Genomic DNA, 15,302 nt, shown 5'->3' with positions numbered 1-15,302 from the left:
CGCAGCTGTAAAGAACTGGTTACATAACACATGTGCGACTCTTCAACATATGTGTGTGCGTATGCCATTTGCATATATCCTTAGCGCCATTTCGTAGCGTCTCGCTCAAGGTAAAAAAATTACGCCACAGTTACATTCCCGCCGCATGTTTCGCATAACATCGATTCCCACGGTACGTGGGATCTGCATAATTTTTCTCAAATGTGACTAAACGCTCTTCCCATATAAATACCGGAACGCTTTCTCTTAGAAGGGTAGCGGCTTGGGCTAGTTGTTATGACATGACGAATTTTTAATAACAATATATAATATCTGGGGTCTGACGTCCCAAAACCATAATATGATTATGAGAGACGCCGTAGTGGAGGGCTCCGGAAATTTTGACCACCTGGGGTTCTTTAGCGTGCACCTAAATCTAAGTACACGGGCCTCAAACATTTTCACCTCCATCCAAAAGGCAGCCGCCGTGGCCGGAATTCGGTCCCGCGACCTTCCGGTCAGTAGTCAAGCGCCATAACCACCGTGGCGGGGCGAACGCTTTCTCTTCCAGTATTTCATGTTGTCTTCGAAGCTAATCGTTACCGACTTCAGCGCCACCGCACGTTTGCATGTAGTACAGCGAAGTATAGTCTGCACCTCATTATTATTAAACAGCGCGGTTTTAGGCGTAGGGTAAAATGTAGGGTAAAAAAAAAGTAATGAGTAATTTTGACTGTGACGTAGGGTATTTAAAAAAAAGGTTGATAACACGGATGTGTAGTCTAACTTGGGGAGAATTAGAGTATGTAGGGCAGTAATTTAACTGACGGAGGGGCAAGGTGCAAGTTAGAACGAAGGTAACCCAGGTATCTGTTAGTATTGTTATTTATTTATTTATTTATATATCTATTTATTTAGAGATACTGTCCACCACGGACAGTATCTCTAAATACTGTCCGTGGTATCTCTAAATACACAGTGCTAACGGGAGTTTATACCCCTCCCACGCCTCGCCGTACGTGGCTTTGCCGTGTCGGGGGAAAAGAGGATCCTGGGGGTTGAGCCGACGCCGGGTGATTGGACCTTTAAGGCCCCCTGGTAAAGGCAACACACGCCTTTGGCCCCAGGTTCACGTAGACGGCACCCCTGGGCTGACCCACCTAGGGCAAATCGACATTCGCGTTTTCCTATCCCCCTCTCCGAACTTTTAAAGACGATAGTCTTCCTTGGGGAACTTAAACGCAGACATTTTGTTCTGTCTGTCTGTCTGTCTGTCTGTCTGTCTGTCTGTCTGTCTGTCTGTCTGTCTGTCACCCGATTCAGCCACCCGGCCAAAGTTTAACCACTTGCGGAACGCCCAGCCATCTTGAACTGGTACCGCCGTTCATACTTGTGAACATTGTCAATCAAAAAGCAAATGTTACGCATATCTGAGGCGCAACATCAATACATAAGTATTAGGTGGTGTGTTCCTTTATTAGAAAATACATAGATACGTAATTTTAAAGGCCCTAGTGTTTCTTAGGCTGCGTGGAAAATGCTAGTGTTTTTTTGGGCTGCGCTACAAATGCGACGCTATGAGCCAGATGCGGCGATTCAACATAGAGGAGGAGGACTCGTGTAGTACGGCCGGCAGTCGACTATCGTCTTTCGACGACATTTGCAGCGAAGCACGAAGATACGCGGCCAATCTTTTTTCCTTCCTGTCTTCTTTCCTCGCTGTCCTGTCTTCTAATATCCCTCTGTTACTTCCCCATTTTCGTAGGCCGCTCGGGTTAACCGTGTATATATGCCCTTTCTTGGACATACTACACTAGAGTATAGCGGCATTGTACGGCTGGTGTCTGCAGCCTTACATATTAAGTGCTGCAGCGTCCCCTAGTTGGACTCCATGGTGGGTGGCTGCCACTGCTGCCGAAATACACAAACTTTATATGGGAACACCTGCATATTCCCGTCTACTCCATCGTTACCCTCACAAGAAGGTACGCACCTACGAGCTAGCCTCTTTTTGCCAACCTCGAACAACCTATCCGAAATCCCATGTTATACACAGTGAAAATGCAAAGCAAGCAAGCTCAATATGACCGTTTGTCGTAGCAAAGTCACTGACTGAAGTTTTAGGACCAGGCTATAAGGTAACCAAAATGGCCAGCGGCGATCTTCTGCTGGAGCTGCCCGAAAGACAACAATATGAAAAACTTGGTAGTCTTGTCACATTTGGCAACACTCTAATATCTGTCTCCCAACATAGATCAATGAACAGCTGGCGCGGAGTTGTGTCAGAAATAGATTTCGAACTGTCCGAATATGAACTATTAAACGGATGGAAAGATCGAAACGTGACTAGTGTACTACGTATCACCATCAGACGTGATAACAAAGAAATTCCCACCAAGCATCTAGTACTAACTTTTGCATCAAGCATTCTACCACAAGCCATTGAAACATTGAGCATTGAGTACATCAAACTAGCCGTCCGTCCGTACATACTATATCCAAGGCGATCTTTCAAATGCCAGCGATTCGGCCACGATTCCCAAAACGCGCTCGAAGAGAAAGCGAAACCATCAGTATGAACACATGCAGACACTATTACACACAGAAGCACCGTCGGCCGCCGCGAACCCGTGCGATCGCTGCCCTGAGGCTTCTTTATGTTATGCTCCATTTGGTTATACAGGCCGTCTAAACTCTAGCAAGATATTTCACATAGTTAACACTCAGCTACTGGCTACATTTCACGCAAGAACCCGGTTCAGGAATCTCCATCGCGGTGACCACGCGAACCGGGCGCTCCGTTTTCTGCAAAGAGACAGTGACTGTAAACTATCTCGTGCTTTCTCTTCGAAAATTATTATTTTGACAGTAAAGAACATATTTGCTTTCGAAAGTAGTGACAGAAATGTCCTGGAGGGCTTCCGCGTGGTGTTTTTGTAGAGCGCCGTCAGCGAATCCTATGGGGAGCGCGCGGCGGTGTCCTGCCTAGCACGCAATCGAGGCGCGTCCGATAGTGGGCGACTCCGTAACTCCTCGCGCCCAATGAGCCCCTTAATTTTGCGTGCATAGGCAGACGTATCAGTGGGGGTATACATAAAGCGGGGAGGAGGAGAGGAAAGGAAAAATTACACCATCTCCCGCTAAAGGGGACCATGAGGCGATGCGAAGCCGGAGCACTTGCACGATCGCGTTCCGTTGGCGTTCGTTGGGTATGCTACCGACCTCGCGTCGTGGAACGCGAAGAGGGACGCTACGCGCGTCGTATCTTCCACTAGCCTGGCCGTTAATTCTCAGAGGGCGAGCGGGGAACGCGGTCGACAGGTGGGGGAGAGGGGGGCAGCGTAGGAGAGGAGAGAGATGGGGAGGGGACGCGCATGCGCTCGAGCTCATCGCGGCGTTGCGCAGGAGAGAATTTCGGCATGTCTAGCCCGCGTTTCAGAGGAAGAGTGGGAAGGGGGAGGGGAAGTGGAGAGGGGTATGGGAGAGGGAAAGGGAAGAGGGTGAGCGGAGAGGGTAAGTGGAGAGGGGTATGAGAGAGGGAAAGGGAAGGGGGGTGAGTGGAGAGGGGAAGTGGAGAGGGGTATGGGAGAGGGGAGGGGAGAGGGGTAGAGGACATGGGGAATGGTGAGGGGGAGTGAGAGGAGGTGTGCGGAGAGGGTGTGCGCATGCGCAGTAAGGGTGGTCACGCCGCACACCACCACCACCGGATTGAGCTTCGCCTTAAAGGGGCCCTGCAACACTTTTTGAGCAGGGTCAAAAAGCGCTGCCAATCGGTAGTCGAGGCTCCCGAGAACACGCGAGTCAAATATTATAGCGAAGCGAGCGGCCTGGAATTTACAATAAATTCTCAAAGTCAGCTGAAAATCGCTCCCTCTTCTCTCGACAAATGATGTATTAGTCCGCAATGTATGACGCGATTGTCGGCAGTTCCACCATTGGCTGATGTTTTAATCACGATAACACCCTCATTATTACCTTAGTTGTTAATTTTGAGTTGAATAAGTAGATAATATGTATGTTTATATTGTGTTATGCCGTTAAAACACCGAACAAACATTAATATTAGCACTTCCGGCCTCACCGACAGCTCGTCTGCTCGTAGTTGCGTGGTTGCGTTTTCTTCACCATGTGCAGTGCCGAAATCGTGAATATTTCTGTGCTTTTGACCATCGCCGGTTGCCGTTGAGAGTGGCAGCCGTTCGAGTGTTGCCTCGTCAGCTGGAAACTGCATCGTCGGCACGTTCTCACGACCGACCGAGGCAGCGGTGCAGCATTTCTCCGATAACGATGCTGGCGCCGGCTAGCTTAGGATACCTGTGTTCGCTGTATGGCGAGAGTCCCGTTCGCTGTCTGTTCAGTATGTCATCCAGCCGTACCTCGGCGTATCCTCCCCGTAGTCTCAGGTTCCCAAAAACCGCGACACAGCAACCAAGCCGACTCGCATTTTCACGGTAGCTGCAAACAGCTGCGGGGTGGGTCCACGCCGGCCCGATGCCCCACGATCCTTTCTTCTAGCTGTAGTTCTTTGTTGTCAGCCCGCACTCGCTGTGCGCCCGCATTCGAAGAGCAAACAGCATCGAAGTACCGCCACTGGGAGAAGGGTGCACGCAGCTTTGCCGTGTTGAATACGATTCAAGCGCGAGCAGTGCGAAGAGGCGGTGTATCGGAGTGTGGCTCGAAACCCATCTCAGCTGTCATTCGTTCCAAACGCGCACGCAAGTTTGCGTCCATGGTTGGCAGAGCGATGAAAACACTACGGCAGTTCGAGGTGCACACCCAACATTGCCAAACCGACTCGCAGTTTTCAAGCACGCGCGATACACGGTGCCATGGGCTCCGCCGCTCGACGACGACCGCGCGAGCCGACCGGAAGTGGCGCCACAGACCACGTGGTTGCGCCGAGACGCCAGAGAGAAAAAAATGAAAAAAATGCCGCCGGCGCTGACGTCGCCTCTCCTCGCACCTCCGCCCTCCCTCCCTCCCTTCACGCCGCGCGCAGCTTTCCGCGCGCTCGCTGCGTTGAGTTGAGGGAGAAAGCTGCGGAACGTGATCTCTATAATTTGGTAACACCACTTAGACTTGACGGATTCGAAAAATTTTTGCGGCATATGACTCGTGAAGAGTCATACGTCAATAATGAGACTATTCCAATATAACTAAGAAAGGTGTTGCAGGGCCCCTTTAAGATACTTCGCATCTAAAACGGAACGGCAGGGAGGGTAGCCATTTGTCAGACCGGCTAGCTGGCGTTTGCCAGTGTGGTGTAGCCATGGAGAAGGAGAGCGCAAATGCCGCTAAGTGGCACAGAAAGCGGAGAATCTTGACAACCAGGAAAGCTAAGAATAATCAGCTGAACCTTGGCTAAGGCTACGCATATCCTGGCATAGCCGAGCTAAGCCAATGCAAATTTTTAACACAAAAGTGTCTCATTTATTTATTTATTAATTGAAAAATAGCTTACATTCCCGAAGGCATTGAGTACGGGGGGTTAAAGTGAAATCAGATGTAAACTCATAATTAACAATGCAATCAGTCACTGTAATTCAATAGTACACAAATAGCAGACTGCAGCACGTTTATCAAACTAGAGCCAACACTTCACAATATAAAAGCTTGAAAGTTAGACGAAAAAAAGAATCTTGCAACGCTACATCGTGAAAATGCATCTGAAGTGTCCGCCGAAACGCGGTAGGGTTACTATCAGCGCTCGTTCACACAGCCGTCAAACGCCCCGTCCCGTCACCGTCACGGCACCGATTTCCGTCAGGGGAGAGGATTTCCGAGACGTTTTCTCCGGAAAAACCGATTGACGGCGACGTAGGCCAGTGCTCTACGTTTGCGTACGACGGAGCCCCGCCCCTACAAGACGGACCAATCGAGTCCGGCCGCTAAACATGGCTCTTTCGCGAAAAGATGGCAACAGCGGTGGCTGCGCAAACGTCGCAGTCGGATCCGGTTCCACAATTGTTTACCATTCGAGTTTGACACGTGCGTTCACGTGTGGCCCGCCGTGTAGCCAAGTGAGTTTGTGAAGTTTGTGCGGTGCCGAAATGTGTAATATCGATAACCGTGAAGAGCGTTTTAACCCCGAAGCTCTAATTGCATTGGTAAGACCGTACCGATTTTTCTATGATAACAGGGAAACGTGCTTCAAGGACGTTCCGATGAAAGAGAACAGGTGGGCCTTGATCAGAAAAGAACTCGGCATTTCAGGTGAGTGATTTATTAAGCTATAATTTCAAAAGAAATCGCTAACAAGTTAAAAAAAACAACGAAAAGTTTCCTTCTTTCTTCTTTTGTTCCGTGACGGTCATGTTGCAGTGATTGTTGTATAAGGAATCCTTGTGCTACAGCATGCATAGCGAGCTGTCAGCCATGTGCTTCCAAGTTTTGCATCACGCACGGGACAAGTTTGCTGTCTTTGTCGGCTGGGATTTACTGTATTGTTTTGGCTCAAGTGACCTGAATGCTTATTATTTTTATTGTTTCGTTTAGGAGAACTTGCTGCCAAGAAGTTTCACCACCTAAGAGGCTAAAGAAAATTCGCGATGGCGCGAAGAAGTCCGGATCTGGGCACCGGACGTGCCCAAGATATCATGGCGATTTTTCGCGGTCATGGACAGCCTCATGGCCAAGGAGCGCCTCGGGACGTAAGTAAATCGTACATTCCAGGCCACAGCCTGTCATCAGCTCGCATGTAGCCAATTCACGCGTTGCAGTTCTCGACAGGCATGCTTTTAATGTATAGATGCAATGCTTGTGTGATAACAGAGTTATTGGCACTGTTACGTTTGCAGGGTCATTTCAAACTTGGACATTGAACCAGACAGCGATGACATGTAAGGAATGGTTGCGTCTAGTTATGTTGTATATTATTTGTTCTGCTGTTTCATTCCGTTTGCATGCAGAAGAATGCTGAATAGCTAACACAAATGTACTCAGAATTTCAGGAATGTCCCATCAGGGGTACGTGACATTGGGACAGCAGAGTGCAGTGCTATGTAATGCTGATTATTGTTCATTGATTGCTTTTGCATTGAGGAAAGAATCAAATTTGCCATCAAGTAAGAAGGCAAGGTGTGCAATGAAAGGGACTAGAAAAAGGAACACCACACAGACGCCATGTCCGTGTCTGCATACGTTACATCCTTCTTTGATGAAGCCATACCGACTAACCCAGCTTTCTATTGTGTTAAAAATGCTTCAGTGGTACTGTATGCTTGGGTAAGCATTGTGTTAGCATTACTTTTATTTTCATTTCATGAGTCCATTTCGGTATTTTCGACTGCCTTTAATGCAAAATGTTAGCCAAAACAATAGCAGGAGTGATGGCAATGCATAAAATCGAGAATGATGCTAAACCGCGTTATTCCTGCGCAGGTAAAGAGATAGCATTCAACAAATTTTCAGCTGATGCAAGGCTACACTAGTTATCAAAGGTATTGGCTGTGTGTGTGCGTGTGTGTGTGCGCGCATGTTTCTGTGCGTGTGTGTTGTCTTTTCACTGAACTGTACCGGCATAATAAACCGTTTTTGTTTTCATTTCAAGGGATTCAGACCAAGATATGGCTAATGAATGGGAAAGGTGCGAACATCAACTCTTCATTCTTATGTTCAAACGATTGTTGCTGGTCTTTCTTGAATAGCTGTTAATGTATATCATGGTTTCACGTTCAATAGTCTCACACAGTGAAGCTGCTCCAGAGAGGGCACTTAAAAATAACCTTCGACATGGATTGTGTTCATAATCCTTGCATGCAAATCACATATTTGAGACAGTGACTAGACACGTTCTGCAAGAATATGAAAGAAAATCTTTATTTCAGGCAGAAGACAAAGGATGTCAGCGGTGAAGATATGAAGCATGTGACAGGAGCCTTCGTGCAGGCTGTGAACGCCACAATGCAGAGGCAGCCAGTGGACCGATGTGTTTATTTCTTTGATTTCATGGCCAAATCGGCCAAAGAACTGACGCCTCCCAAACAAGACAGGCTAATGCACGCTTGTCATATGGCATTGCTAGATATTAAGGCCTCCCAAGCCGGCGTTGGAGGCACGAACAAGGCGCAGCGTGACCCGCGCGCACACAACCAGCAAGTTTTGAAGGCAGGCAAGATGCCCGCCCTTCCTCGTGATGACCACAAAGTTGTTATCAGGCCACAGGGCGGCTTGAACGTTGCTGCAGTCGGAATCGTCCGCCTCGCCTCGGCCCTATACAGGGCATCTCCCCAAGACGCCACGGAAGACATTATATGTCCAAACATGCAGCAAAACATCATCGTTGTGAGTACACCTCACTCTTCCAATGCTGAACGGTACCGCCGACTCGCCAGCTTTACGCTCGACAACCACCAGTTTGAGGTTCGGGCTTACGAGACTGCGCCAGGCTATACACTCAAGGGTGTCGTCCGAGGTATACCCTTCGAGGAAGACGCCAATGCCATTCACCTAAATATCATCAACAAAAGGAACCCGACCGCCTTAGCGGCCAAAAGACTCAGTAGTACAACGTCGGTCATCATCGCCTTCGACCGTGGCCGGTCCCAACGTGGGTGTACTACGGGGGTGCCATGCTCAGATGCACCTTCTACAGAAAGCAGATCGACGTGTGCCACCAGTGCGCACGTGCCGGCCATCGCATGGACGTATGCCCGAACCCCCAAGACCGTGTGTGTAGAGGCTGCGGAGCTTCGAACCCAGACCCCAATCACGAATGCACGCCGACGTGTCGCCTCTGCGGGGGAGCACATACCACTGTGGACAAGGCCTGCAAGGCTCGGTTCAAGACCCCTAGTCTGGTGAAAAAACGACGCGGGGATCGACGAAGGGCCGCAGCGGAGACCACCCTCGAGCTGCAGCAGCAGAACTACGACGGAGAGTTCGCACCTGCCTCCCGTTCAAGCTCCCGCTCTCAAAGCCGGGCGCGGTCAGCGGGGTCTCGACCCCGCCAACAGAGCCAGTCTCGCAGCCGCTCCCGGAGCAGAACTCCCGGACCGAGTCATGGCCGTTCGAGTTCGCGGCGTCCGAAGCAAGCCGGTCACCAGGACCCGGACCTACCTGACAAGGTGAGCTTCGCAGATGCGGTTAAGGGCACGCCGAGACGTGAGGCTAAGGGAGCTACTGCCTCGGAACCTCGAAATAAGAGGGACCCCAGAGACGTGGCATTGGAAGCAGTACAGCGTGAAAGCGTGCACTTACGCACGGTAGTGCAACAGTTAACACAAGAAATCCGCGAGATTAGGCCGTCGATGGCGCAGTCATCTATATCTAAGCCTACTTCTCTCCAATCTCCCGTCGCGAACGGTAACGTCAGAGATGCGCCGCCCGCAAAGAAACGTGTGGCAGCCAGCTCCGAACCTGAATGGCACGACAAGCTCGAAGCCACAGTAAGAGATTGCCGCAAAGAACAACTCACAATATGTGAATGGCGGAAAGAACAAGAAGAAATGAGGAAGCTGCTCACTTATATTCAAAGTGCGATCCGCAACATCGGCGTTGCGGTCAATAACCTCACTGCCCGCACAGACAAGGTTGAATCCTATATAGACAGAATCGAGACTCACATAGGCCTTCGCCCAGGCACGTCAATGATGCCTACTGCGGGCTCTACCGTCATTCACAATAGCCCTATCTCTGATAGCGCACACGCACAGCACTACGATGGCCCGGCCCACTAACAGGCTCATGGTGTGGCAGTGGAACTGTCGGGGCTTCACTAAGAAGCAACGACTGCTGCAACAATACGTCCGACGCGCGCAACCCAAGCCTGACATTATAATGATACAGGAAACACAGTAGGTACCATACCGAAGATTCCAGGTTTCACCACATACGCCTCGCCGATTCCCGTTGATCGTGGACTTGCAATTTTAACGCGGAAAGGGATCGTAGTTCAAGAACAGTCCGTACGCGGCACACATGCGGAACATATGCTCGTAGAGCTCCTTTTCAACAGGACACGCAAGTGCACTGTATTTCTCCTCAACGTGTATAGTAATCCGGCACACTCGCAGAGTCGCTTCCTCTCGCTCTTTCGGGAGGCGCTTGCCTTGGCGGGTGTACACGCCTTTATGGTGGGAGGAGACTTTAATGCCCCGAACGAAGCTTGGGGCTATGTCTACACTACAGTCAAAGGCCGACGCCTGTGGCAGGACTTGCATGATACAGAGCTGACGCTTATTACCGATCCCACGGCGCCAACCCGCACGGGCACATCAACAGCACGGGATACGAGGCCGGACCTGACGGCGGTCCGAAACATTCCTCAAGCACAGTGGCGCAATACTTTGATGATCTCGGTAGCGACCATATGATTATAGAAACACGACTTCCTCTGGCGGGTACACCTCCTTCCCACAAGCAATTCAAGTGGACGGACTGGGACAAATTCCGGAAGCAGCGAGCTGAACAACGAGATGAGGAGGCCATCGATGACATCGAGGTATTGATGGAAACGCTCAATGGCGACGGGAACAGGGCGACACAGACAGTCGCGCCCGAAGTCCAGGTTGAGAAGATCGACAGCCGACTAGCCTACCTCTGGGAAGCTAAGACATCACTACACGCAAGATGGAAGAAGCAACGGCACAACCGAAAGCTTCGTAAGAAGATCGCACAGATCAATCGTCAGCTTGAAGAGCATTGCCGGGCAATGGTAGCACGTGGCGTCTCCTCCGTCATCTCTTGGGGGAAACGCAGAGCAAGTCGGCCCAGCGTTGCAACTTGCAGCGCCCTTTGCACAAGGAACGGGCTACCGCGACTGATCGACAGATCGTGACACACCTGCTGGACAAGTACTTCCCTCGACGAGCCGATGTTCAGCACGGCGATTACACTGGCGAGCCAAATGCGACGCTCGATGAAGAATTTCATGAATCAGAGATCCGCGCAGCGCTCCGCCACCTTAAAGGCAAATCAGCACCTGGTCCCGACAAGGTCACAAATAAGACTACGAAACCTCCATGATGTATCGATCAGCGCTCTTACGACGTACATCAACAACTGCTGGCGAGAGGGTCGCCTCCCAGAGGCCTGGAAGCGGTCTAAGGCAGTGCTCATACCGAAGCCAGGCAAGCCGTCTAGCCTCCATCACTTGCGGCCCATTTCGCTCACATCCTGCGTTGGCAAGGTGATGGAGCACGCGTTCCTCACCCGTATCAACAACCACCTCGAGGACACTGGAGCCTACCCGCCTGTTATGTTTGCCGCTCATAAGTCGATCCTGCAGACGGGACGGCGCGGCACGGTACGTCGTACAAAGCTTCTTTCTCGGCTCTCCCCCTGCCTGGTCTTTTCGCTGGGCAATTATCAAGAGAAAGCAAACGGCTTCCTTTGAGCAAGCTTGTCTACCCCGATGGCCGGCATGGGTTGCGGTCAAGCGACCGTTCTCAGAGGTCGGCGGCCTGAATGTGTGGGAAAATGAGGAGGACATCCCCCGCTCTAAGCCGTCGCTCGAGGCGACAGTATGCGTGACCCCAACACGGACCAAGATGTGCTTTTGCAACAATGCAAGGTCGAATGCGTGGGAGGCAGGGTCACGCAGACGCTTTTTCTTTCCCGGAACGGTTTAACGACTGGCACCGCGAGTTCAACTCGATGTGTATGGGAAAATGGCGTGAATGCACCAGGGCTAAAATACAGATGTATTTCGACCGTGAGAATCCCTGAGAGCGTGGGAACGAGAGGGAGAGCCATGATGGGAAAGAGTGCCAAAACGCCTGTCTGCGCTGTAAAGACACTGCTGTCGAGATTAAGGACAGCCCAGTAGGGAGTGGCTTAATCTGAGGATAAACGGATTGGATAAGGGAATGTCGAGGCGGACCACCAGTGGCCACCTCCCCTTTTCTTTGTTACCGCAAGGTACTTAAGACTGGACGGAATTCGTTTCCCTTCAGTCTAGGCTGTAATCACTTAACTGATTGATCAGTAAGACTCCGTACGATGCAACTTTCGTCTGGGCCGTAACCACTCGGTGGTCGAACAGTGAGACTCGGTTCTTCGTATGTAGTAACAGTGTTCTAGGCTCTAACTTAAGAAAAGTTAAGTAGAAGAGTAAAACGCTGTTGATGTCTATGTTATCATCAGTGTGCTTCGGCAAGATGTACATATGACTGTAAATATTTCGCTGCAATATACCTTCAAGTTTTTATTACCTCCAACCTGCCTCCTGCTTCATCGACGCCGATCATATCCTCGACGGGACTTCAATCCACATCAAGGAGAAAACGAACAAATGAAAAACATAACTCCGCCCACTATGATAGGCTTCCGATCCCACCTCTCCACACAAGACATCATGCTTCAGCACTACCATCAGATCATCAACGACCCAACTAGTGGCACCCGAGCCATCCTCGGCCTGGACCTGGAAAAGGCGTTCGACAATGTAGCACATGCAGCAATCTTGCGCCGACTTAACAAGCTCAACCTGGGCGAGCGAAGCTACAACTACATCAGAGACTTCCTGTCGCGCCGCACAGTCACCCTCACAGTTGACACCATGACATCCGACGAACATACCCTAGGAAGCGCCGGCACTCCTCAAGGGTCCGCAACATCCCCGCTCCTTTTCAACCTCGTGATGATGGGTCTCCCAGTCCGCCTTGGCGAGATTGACGGCCTCCATCACGCCTTGTATGCAGAGAACATCACCCTGTGGGTCGACAAGGGAAGTGACAGGCAGATAGAATGTACCTTACAAGCAGCAGTCTCTGCAGTAGAGGCCTACCTCCGAGACACGGGCCTCCGAATATCGCCACTCAAATCGGAGCTGCTAATCTACCGCCCGCGCCGCCGGTCCAGGCTTACCGGTGAACCACGCCAATGTGAAATAATACAGTTGTATACGCCTAGTGCGCGCCGACGGAAGCGCCATATACGGCGAACTCAATCATTGCTCTCGGGAAAGTAAGCAGACGGCCGCCGTGGTTTCCTACGTCGTTGTACGTGTGTTTCCGCGACGTTCACGTTTCCGTAGTGAAATAAGCAACGTTCGTGGTATGTGTGGTGGCCGAAACTTCAAGGGATGTCGAATAACAATTGCTGTGGAGTGCTCAAACATGTGCAAAAACGCCCCGGAACACGGTTTTACTCACCTACCGCAAGGCCTCCTGAGCAGGAGCGACGGAAGCAATGGATCGCCGCTGTTAGTTGGCAAAGACGAGAGCCGCTTCGTCATTGTGCGGGTTAACACGTCGCTTCTTGTTCTAATGCTTTCGTTCTGTCATATCGGTGCTCGCTGGATGCATTCGATCATGTTGACACTGGTAGACGACCAAAGTTATCAGCCTGAGCATGCGTTGGTTCGGTTCGACCGCCGTGCAGGGCACTTCGCTCAAACGTTCTATATTTCAGAAGTGTTGTAGTTCGGGCGAGTTGGTCATCCATGAACTTAGCTTGAACTAGCGCGGTACATGTACCGCGCTATTACAAGCTAAGTTCTATATTTATTATTTACAGAAACAGAAATGCAGCAATGGTTGACTTCAGAAAGAACAAGAAGTGACTGAGAAGTCACCTTTGTGAACAAAACAAAGCGGATGTTCAGCACGAGCTGCACCTCATAGCTGGATCTTGTTACGCTGGTCTGCGCGACGCACCTTTGATATTCACCGGCATGACGATTCACTCCACGCGGACGTTCGTTCTCCTCCGCAGTCGGTCATCACATGTCTTCTCGGCGACCCTCTTCAAAACTCTTGATACTTAACTCACAGCACTAGATCATCAGACAACACGTCTTCTGCGGTCGAGCGAACGATGCTATCACTAGAACGACATAACTTTACCGCCGACTAACTCCTCACTGACTGACTCTGCCGACTCTGCCCCCGCGCGCTTGCTGCGCTTGCATTGCCTGTATCGGCTCGCGCCTGGGTTCGGGAAGGTGCGTATGATTCGTCTGTGCGTAGCACAGCGAAAGCTAGGGAAAGGGCGAGATCCTCTCACCGATTCGTCTGCGGAATCAGACAGCGCCGCTGGCTCGGCTTTGCTTTCTCGAATATCCCGGTCTTTCGCGTTCGTTGGCTGTGTCGGTGGCGTCTTCTGCGGATAGGGTAAGAGGCGCGCGAGCGTGCTCCCGGCGCCTTTTTATACTTGTTTTTTCGATGCGCGCGCTCTGTCCCGAACCGTCGGCGCCAGGCTTTCATGCCGTCGTTAGAAATCGGCGACGTGCGCTTGGTTAAGCGCTCGTTCGTGGCAAACATCGTGCACAAGTCCACTTTCGTAGAGGCCCGCGCCTTTCCTGCAGCTGCCAGTGCAGAATTAGTTGTCTGGCACCCGCACGAAGGGGAAATAGCAGCCGCGAACTTCATTCATCTCCTCACAGCAAGGCTGTGCAAAGCGCTGTCGTCTGCTCGGCTTCCCGCACGTACTGTTGGCGGCGCCCGCTAGGTGGCTTTCAGTGGCGCCTCTATAGGCGGTGCACAAGGCGTATACGCAGGACGGCTCCTGCATTCCCCAAGTTCCGAAGATACGGATCCTCGGCATGCATATAACAGCCAACGGGTCAAACGGCGAAACTATCCGCAAGATTGAAGGCAAGGTTACAGCGGCTACCCGCCTTATCAAACGAATTACAAACAAGCACACGGGGATGAAGGAGGACAGCGTCATGCGCCTCGTACACTCATTCGTAATCAGTCATGTTACTTCTGTGGCTGCCTTCAACAACTGCGCTGTCACCGAAAGGGAGAAAATCGATACCCTTATACGCAAGACATACAAGATCGCCCTCGGCCTGCCGGAGTCCACGAGTACCACTCGTCTGCTACAGCTAGGGGTGTACAACACGCTTGAGGAAATAGCGGATGCGCAAAGAGTCTCGCAACTCGAACGCATGTCCCTGACAGCCACGGGTCGGCACATCCTGCACAAGCTCGGCCTGAATTACCACGTCCAACACGGTCAGAAACAATCCATTCCATACGACATCGGCGACACGCTAATAGTTGCCCCTTTTCCTCGAAATATGCACCCCGAACATAACGGGGACCGACGCCAAGCTCGTGCAAAGACACTGCTGCGCTCCTTCGGTGGGGAGAGGACTGCGCGATTCGTGGACGCGGCAGAATACGCAAAGAAACACCGGTTCACGGCGGTAGTAGTAGATGTTAACTCCCGGCTTACGCACGCGTGTAGTGTCAGCACGAAATATCCAGACACAGCGGAAGAGGTTGCGATTGCGCTTGCGCTTACCGACCCCATCTGCGAAGCAGTTCTTAGCGACTCACAAACCGCAGTCCGTAATTACGCGCGGGGGCGCATTTCCCCAGAAGCTCTCCAGACCTTAAGGAAGGCTGGTCGACAGCAGTTCAATAGCACCG

The sequence above is a fragment of the Rhipicephalus sanguineus genome, chromosome 4 (genome assembly GCF_013339695.2).
Source record: "Rhipicephalus sanguineus isolate Rsan-2018 chromosome 4, BIME_Rsan_1.4, whole genome shotgun sequence".
NCBI classification, from domain to species: Eukaryota; Metazoa; Arthropoda; class Arachnida; order Ixodida; family Ixodidae; genus Rhipicephalus; species Rhipicephalus sanguineus.
Note: the sequence above shows the minus strand (reverse complement) of the source record.